The following is a 9252-nucleotide window of genomic DNA, read 5'->3' as shown; positions in this document are numbered from 1 at the left end:
GTCCATGAAAATAAGCACACGAAGTGAGGAATTTTTGTATGGAGGTCAAGGAGACTGTCAAAATTTGGTCAACAAAAAATGTAATTGCAAATTTTTTCTAAGTGAGGCTTATTTGATCGAAAAGGAGTTTCGTAATGGTTAGGTTGTTAGGAATGCACTGATATGGATGCATATGGCATTTTGGCAACTTTGGAAAAAAACTACTTTATATAGGAGTTGTGTCTGTTATCATAAAGATCATGGATATAACCTATTTCAGTATGAACATTGCAATGGAGAGCTTCCATGATTTTAAAGTACCCAACTGGGTGGGGATTCTTATGAGTTGGGAGTAATCAGCCAATGAAGAAGAAGACAAATGACTACTTTCAAATGGAGCCTCAATGGCGCTGCCCATGCTGTCACAGATGCTATAATGGCACAGATACAAATTTGAGTCCTCCATCTATCTCTATGGTCTGTTGTTCATACGCATATCTGCCCTCTCATTGGCTAGAATGGTCCCACCTGATCTCGCCTTCTCCCGCCTGCCTTCCATCTTTGAGGACATGCATTTCCATTGTTAGAGCGGTCACATGAATATCTTGTCAATATAATACATAATCTTTGATCCAAACAGAGAACAACTTTCCCGCTCATTGAAGCCATGGTAGTTCACGGCCGACCGCGGTACTGTTAGCAGGAAACAGGATCCCCCATTATAGTGAATGTAAAAATGGCAATCTTCGTGGTCCATCTTTCTGTAAATATTTTTTTTTTAAGACAATCATGGGAGCAATCATTTCTTCAAATTAACCAGGTCTATGTCCTTCAACCGAGTATTTTAAAATCGCACCCAGAAGAAGTTATAAGGATACTATAACCCCATTTGGCCTTCAACTTGAGTTACTCAATGAGAAGGGGCAGCACTGAGCTAGCCTGCAACACCACTTCCAGGAGTAGCTCAAACTGCACTTGTCAAGGCTCGCACACATTGCACCAAATGTGGATCTAGGTCTGCTGTTGCTCTGCTGATCGTTCAGCGCGCTGTGTTTTAGGGACCAGCCCCTGTAGACTGCTGCCAGCTTTCACGGTATTCTACATATAAAATCAGTGTGCATTCTGTTTGCAAATTACTTTCAGAGGTGCTAAGTACCCTCGTTCAGCAAACGCTTATGGTGTGTTTGAGCCCTTATGTCTCCATCAGAGGCCACCTTAACCGACTTTATTTGGCTTCAATGCGCTGTTGAGTCTTCCCATAGGAAGACACTGGGGCCCCACAAGGGTGCGTTCTCAGCCCTCTCCTGTACTCCCTGTTCACCCATGACTGCGTGGCCATGCACGCCTCCAACTCAATCATCAAGTTTGCAGACGACACTACAGTGGTAGGCTTGATTACCAACAACGACGAGACGGCCTACAGGGAGGAGGTGAGGGCCCTCGGAGTGTGGTGTCAGGAAAATAATCTCACACTCAACGTCAACAAAACAAAGGAGATGATTGTGGACTTCAGGAAACAGCAGAGGGAGCACCCCCCTATCCAAATCGACAGGACAGTAGTGGAGAAGGTGGAAAGTTTTAAGTTCCTCGGCGTACACATCACAGACAAACTGAAATGGTCCACCCACACAGACAGCATGGTGAAGAAGGTGCAACAGCGCCTCTTCAACCTCAGGAGGCTGAAGAAATGTGGCTTGTCACCGAAAACACTCACAAACTTTTACAGATGCACAATCGAGAGCATCATGTCGGACTGTATCACCGCCTGGTATGGCAACTGCTCTACCCACAACCATAAGGCTCTCCAGAGGGTAGTGAGGTCTGCACAACGCATCACCGGGGGCTAACTACCTGCCCTCCAGGACACCTACACCACCTGATTTCACAGGAAGGCCAAAAAGATCATCAAGGACAACAACCACCCGAGCCACTGCCTGTTCACCCCGTTATCATCCAGAAGGCGAGGTCAGTACAGGTGCATCAAAGCTGGGACCAAGAGACTGAAAAACAGCTTCTATCTCAAGGCCATCTGTCTGTTAAACAGGTATCACTAATATTGAGTGGCTGCTGCCAACATATTGACTCAAATCGCTAGCCACTTTAATAATTAAATATTGGATGTAATAAATGTATCACTAGTCACTTTAAACAATGCCACTTTATATAATGTTTACATACCCTACATTACTCATCTCATATGTATATACTGTACTCTATACCATCTACTGCATCTTGCCTATGCCGCACGGCCATCGCTCATCCATATATTTATATGTACATATTCTTTTTCATTCCTTTACACTTGTGTGTATAAGGTAGTTGTTGTGAAATTGTTAGATAACTTGTTAGATATTACTGCACGGTCGGAACTAGAAGCACAAGCATTTTGCTACACTCGCATTAACATCTGCTAACCATGTAACATTTTATTTTATTTTATTTGAATCAATCATATCAATTATTAATTTGTAGACAAACTGGAATAAAAGCCAGACTAAGCTGAAAGCGTTACAGATTCTGCAATAGAAATGTAAAGGTAATTTCCGATGAGCCGACATATGCGGAGTTTACTTTGAATGCAGTCTCCACTAACGCGGGAACATTGCCTTTAAATTTCAATCACGCTGTAACGCTGAATTTCTGCAATACAGATTGAATAGAGCCCCTAAGTCAGTGGCAGAGATGGACCTATCCAAGTAGAAAATACATCTTTCAAATGTTGATATATGGTTGCATTGACAACCAAACACAATTCAATATCCAGTTTGTCTACAAATTAATAATTGATATGTTGGATTCATGTCTCCATCTCAACCCAAAATCAAAGTTAAAGAATAGGTCTAAATCTTATCTAATCAAACTTTAAATCCACTTTAAATAAAGTTTGCTTTGATTTAGTAATTTAGTAACAACGAGACAGTCCTATAGGAGGTCAGAGACCTGGCCGTGTGGTGCCAGGACAACAACTTCTCCCTCAACGTGATCAAGACAAAGGAGATGATTGTGGACTACAGGAAAAAGAGGACCGAGCATGCCCCCATTCTCATCGACGGGGCTGCAGTGGAGCAGGTTGAGAGCTTCAAGTTCCTTGTTGTCCACATCACCAACAAACTAACATGGTCCAAGCACACCAAGACAGTCATGAAGCGGACACGACAAAACCTATTCCCTCTCAGGAGACTGAAAAGATTTGGTATGGGTCCTCAGATCCTCAAAAGGTTCTACAGCTGCACCATCGAGAGCATCCTGACTGGTTGCATCACTGCCTGGTATGGCAACTGCTTTGCCTCCGACCGCAAGGCACTACAGAGGGTAGTGCGAACGGCCCAGTACATCGCTTATTCTCATCCACATTTTTTGAAACTGCACTGTTGGTAAGTAAGCATTTCACTGTAAGGTTTACACCTGTTGTATTCGGCTCGTGTGACTAATAAAATTTGATTTGATTTGATTTAATGTATATTTTTGTTTGAAAAGGAGAGGTTAATCCAACCAAAGCTTGAAATCAACCAAAGCTTGAAATCCTGAGCCTATATGTATTGTCTACTTTTAGTTGAACCCTGGATTGAATTGAAACAATAGCTGTAGATGACTTTGCAAATGCTATAATGGCCCAAATAGTATCATTAACAATATATGACTGTTAAACCAACCCTTTGGAATGACTTCGCTAGCAACAGTGAATATTTGGTTATTAAGAAATTCCTCAATAATCATTCTCACGCTAGCAGGTTGGTAGTAGTCAGTGACAAATATCAATGCTGGGTTTGGTAAAACCCTCGATGGGAGACCAAAAATAGCTGTAGATAGATAAACTCTCTAGCAGGTGCTGCCCAGCCTAGTCTTTTTTTCTGATATTGGATATAACGTTGAAGATCTGACGCTGTTTCAAAGGTACAAATTCAACATATTTCATACAAGTTTTGTCTATGTTGAAAATCGGTTACAATGATGACATAATCATGTGATTGACATTTTATTCTCAAAACGACACTTTTTCCTAATCCAATGTATTTTCCATGTAGATTTCTCATCACAATACATTGACAAATTACGTTGGAACAACATTGATTCAACCAGTTTATGCCCAGTGGGAATGTAAGCCACACCTGTAGTATTGTTGCTGTTTAAGCAGCACCTGTAGTATTAATGCTGTATATGCAGCACATGTAGTATTGTTGCTGTTTAAGCAGCACCTGTAGTATTAATGCTGTATATGCAGCACATGTAGTATTGTTGCTGTTTAAGCAGCACGTGTAGTATTGTTGCTGTTTAAGCAGCACGTGTAGTATTGTTGCTGTATAAGCAGCACGTGTAGTATTGTCGCTGTATAAGCAGCACATGTAGTATTGTTGCTGTATAAGCAGCACATGTAGTATTGTTGCTGTATAAGCAGCACATGTAGTATTGTTGCTGTATAAGCAGCACATGTAGTATTGTTGCTGTATAAGCAGCACATGTAGTATTAATGCTGTATAAGCAGCACATGTAGTATTAATTATGTATATGCATCACATGTAGTAGTGTTGCTGTATAAGCAGCACCTGTAGTATTGTTGCTGTATACGCAGCACATGTAGTATTGTTGTTGTATATGCAGCACATGTAGTATTAATGATGTATATGCAGCACATGTAGTAGTGTTGCTGTATAAGCAGCACATGTAGTATTGTTGCTGTATAAGCAGCACCTGTAGTACTGTTGCCATAAGCAGCACCTGTAGTATTGCTGCCATAAGCAGCACCTGTAGTACTGTTACTGTACAAGCAGCACCTGTAGTAGTGTTGCCATAAGCAGCACCTGTAGTATTGCTGCCATAAGCAGCCCCTGTAGTATTGCTGCCATAAGCAGCACCTGTTGTATTGTTGCTGTATATGCAGCACCTGTAGTAGTGTTACTGTACAAGCAACACCTGTATTATTGTTGCCATAAGCAGCACCTGTAGAATTGCTGCCATAAGCACCAACCGGGGTCAAACAAAGCTAGTTAGATATCCAACGAGCTGAGCTTGACAGGACTATCCGTAAACCATGTATCTGTCGTAAAATGTAGCTACTAACCTTGTACGACAGCATGCCTTTTCATTTTATAAGGATATTAAGAGTTATGAAGTTATGAAAACTGGTTGTTTTGCAAATGTTGAAGTTATAATATGGCTACTAATACTTGGAAAGCTAAATCAAAGTCCAAGTATACAGATTTGACTATATTCTTGCAGAAAAATATAATATGAATGTGAATGTCTCCTTTACGATTTCCCGAAATGTACCTGGGGACTTCACACTAAAAGTCTTGTAGTTCTCATACCTCAAGTTATCCATCTGAAACTTTGCACATACACTGCTGCTATCTTGTGGACACTATTGGAATTACAACCAGAGTGATGGCTGGAACTGTGATCTTTCTCTTGCATTTCAAAGATGGTGGTAGAAAAAGACTAGTTGTATTTTCTTCTACCAGATCTATTGTGTTATATTCTCCTACATTCAATTCACATTTCCACAATCTCCAAAGTGTTTCCTTTCAAATGGTACCAAGAATATGCATATCCTTGCTTCAGGTCCTGAGCTACAGGCAGTTAGATTTGGGTATGTCATTTAGGCAAAAAAATTAATAAAAAGGGTCTATCCCTAATTATTTTTAATGCCATAAGCTGCACCTGTAGTATTGTTGGTGTAAGGCTGTAAACTGTTACCTGAGGTTGTGTCGTAAGCATTGCCGATGTTGGTGAATACTTTTGTGTAGACCAGAGTTTTCTCTGAGTTGAAGGGTTCAACATATCCTGAGTTAGTCAAACCAACAGAGAAAGCCACATTCGTTCTGTCTGCAAACACAGGAGAGTAAGCTTTGTTTAGCCCGTTTTACTCTTATAAGCATGACACGGCCACACAGTGTTTGTGTCCGTAAATGATGGATTGAGCTGATGGTTTTTGTATGTCACCTGCAATAATTCTCTTCAGTTCCTCCAGCTTGCTCTCACGGAATGGAAAAACGTAATGTTGATATAGTAATGATTATATACAGTGGCAGGGCTAACATTAACCAAATGCTTTAATAGATTCATATCTCCTTATTACCAGAATTCTCTTTCTTCATCTCAATGCTAAAATCACAGAGTAAGAAATGTAAATAATTCAATTAATTAGGAGTGTTTTTTTAATGTCAAACGACATCATGTGTATTTATATATTGTTGTCCTATCATTACACTTTCTTCACTTCCTCCACCTGCCTCTCACTGGCTGTCACTCTGACACTTCTGCTGCTTGGGCTGAAATGATAGAAATATAGTATACTCTACATGTATCAATATCCAAAAGGCAAGAAAACCCTTATTTATTGCATTCTCTTTCTTCAGTTCCACCACATGGCTCTCACTCTCTCCTCCAGGTCTGAGAAGAAACATTGCTAAATGTATCATCCATTACTGAGTTGAGACAAGCACTTCTTTTGATGATGTGTATGTTCACAGTAGTCCTCTTTAGTTTATTTTTAACCTGTATTCTCTTTCTTCAAATCCACAACCTGAGTCTCACTGGCTGTAACTCTAGTCCCCAAGGCTGACAGTTCTGCTGCTTGGGCTGAAATCATGAATCATTTTTTTTATATTTGCATTGAATGAATTATTAAGGATTTTTTTTTTTTTACAGATTCAGCTCTCATGATTTAGCACATTGAACATAGCTTAATGTTACCTGTGTGTTCTTTCTTCATTTCCTCCACCTGACTCTCACTGGCTGCTACTCTGTTCTCCAGGGTTGACACGTCTGCTGCTTGGGCTGAAATGATAGAATATAGTATATACTATACAGTTGAAGTCGGAAGTTTACATACACCTTGGCCAAATATATTTAAACTCAGTTTTTCACAATTCCTGACATTTAATCCAAGTAAAAATTCCCTGTCTTAGGTCAGTTAGGATCACCACTTTATTTTAAGAATGTGAAATGTCAGAATAATAGTAGAGAGAATGATTTATTTCAGCTTTTATTTCTTTCATCACATTCCCAGTGGGTCAGAAGTTTACATACACTCAATTAGTATTTGGTAGCATTGCCTTTAAATTGTTTAACTTGGGTAAAACGTTTCATGTAGCCTTCCACAAAATTCCCACAATAAGTTGGGTGAATTTTGGCCCATTCCTCCTGACAGAGCTGGTGTAACTGAGTCAGGTTAGTAGGCCTCCTTGCTCGCACATGCTTTTTCAGTTCTGCAAACAAATTTTCTATAGGATTGATGTCAGGGCTTTGTGATGGCCACACCAATACCTTGACTTTGTTGTCCTTAAGCCATTTTGCTACAACTTTGGAAGTATGCTTGGGGTCATTGTCCATTTGGAAGACCTAAGCTTTAACTTCCTGACTGATTTTTTGAGATAATGCTTCAATATATCCACATAATTTTCCATAATCTATTTTGTGAAGTGCACCATTCCCTCCTGCAGCAAAGCACCACCACAACATGATGCTGCCACCCCCATGCTTCACGGTTGGGATGGTGTTCTTCGGCTTGCAAGCCTCCCCCTTTTTCCTTCAAACATAATGATGGTCATTATGGCCAAACAGCTCTATTTTTGTTTCATCAGACCAAAGGACATTTCTCCAAAAAGTACGATCTTTGTCCCCATGTGCAGTTGCAAACCGTAGTCTGGCTTTTTTATGGCGGTTTTGGAGCAGTGGCTTCTTCCTTGCTGAGCTGCCTTTCAGGTTATGTCGATATAGGACTTGTTTTACTGTGGATATAGATACTTTTGTACCTGTTTCCTCCAGCATCTTCACAAGGTTCTTTGCTGTTGTTCTGGGATTGATTTGCACTTTTAGCACCAAAGTATGTTCATCTCTAGGAGACAGAACGCGTCTCCTTCCTGAGTGGTATGACGGCTGCGTGGTCCCATGGTGTTTATACTTGCATACTATTGTTTGTACAGATGAACGTGGTACCTTCAGGCCTTTGGAAATTGCTCCCAGGGATGAACCAGGCTGATTTCCTTTGATTTTCCCATGATGTCAAGCAAAGAGGCACTGATTTTGATTGGTAGGCCTTGAAATATATCCACAGGTACACCTCCAATTGACTCAAATTATGTCAATTAGCCTATCCGAATCTTCTAAAGCCATGGCATCATTTTCGGGAATGTTCCAAGCTGTTTAAAGGCACAGTCAACTTAGTGTATGTAAACTTCTGACCCACTGGAATTGTGTTACAGTGAATTATAAGTGAAATAATCTGTCTGTAAACAATTGTTAGAAAAATTACTTGTGTCATGCACAAAGTAGATGTCCTAACCGACTTGCAAAAAACTACATGTTTTATAGAGTTTTAGCTCTCATTCATATTCAGATCTCATTATTACCAGAATTGTCTTTCTTCATCTCCTCTAACTGACTCTCACTGGAACTCAGTCTGGCCTCCAAGGCTAAAATCTGAAATTTTTTGAAAATTGAATTCAATAAAAGTGTTATTTAATAAAAGAACAACAGAAGGGTGGAGCATTTGATTTTATATTATGTTTGTTCTTTCACTACCTGCATTCCCATTCTTCAGTTCCTCCACCTGTCTGTCACTGGCTGTTACTCTGGCCTCCAAGGCTGGACAATAATGAATTCAAGAAATTACTTAAAGCGATAGTTCACCCAAATTACAAAAGTTCCTCCAGCTGGCTCTCACTGGCCGTCACTCTATTGTCCAAGGCTGTTGTCACAAAATTGTTTGAAAATGATCAACAGTAGGCCGAACCATTCTTATGAAACTCATGATTTAGCATATTGAACATAGCTTATATAACCTGCATTTTCTTTCTTCAGTGTACTTCCGGAATTGACTGAATTGACCCCAACCAACCCCAGTCTCTCATGACAGGTTTAACTATTAAACGAATTGGAAGTGGCTGTGGATTAGAGCGTCTGCTAAATTATACCAAAAAGGTAATGTTGCAAACCTGGGGGAGCTTAGAATAAATACAATGTCTTTTATGGTATATAAGAATTTGTTCTTAACTGACTTTCCTACCAGCAGAAAGCAGCGGTAGAGCTGCAAGCATTGTAGGATGCTGCATTTGCCTCTGACGTTAAGTGTGATGCACGTTGGCAACCGTCATTACACACACCTCCGACCAATCATTAGGCACACCTGGACTTCATCCCTACCCTGATTACTTCCCCTTTATCTAGCACTGTAGAATTTATCATCAGGCAGTATTGGTTCTGTTATCATGTCCAGACGCTTCTCCTCTTTTGTATTTGAGTTTAATGGTAATGTTCATTTACCATTAAACT

The sequence above is a fragment of the Salvelinus alpinus genome, unplaced genomic scaffold (genome assembly GCF_045679555.1).
Source record: "Salvelinus alpinus unplaced genomic scaffold, SLU_Salpinus.1 scaffold_40, whole genome shotgun sequence".
Taxonomy (NCBI): Eukaryota; Metazoa; Chordata; class Actinopteri; order Salmoniformes; family Salmonidae; genus Salvelinus; species Salvelinus alpinus.
Note: the sequence above shows the minus strand (reverse complement) of the source record.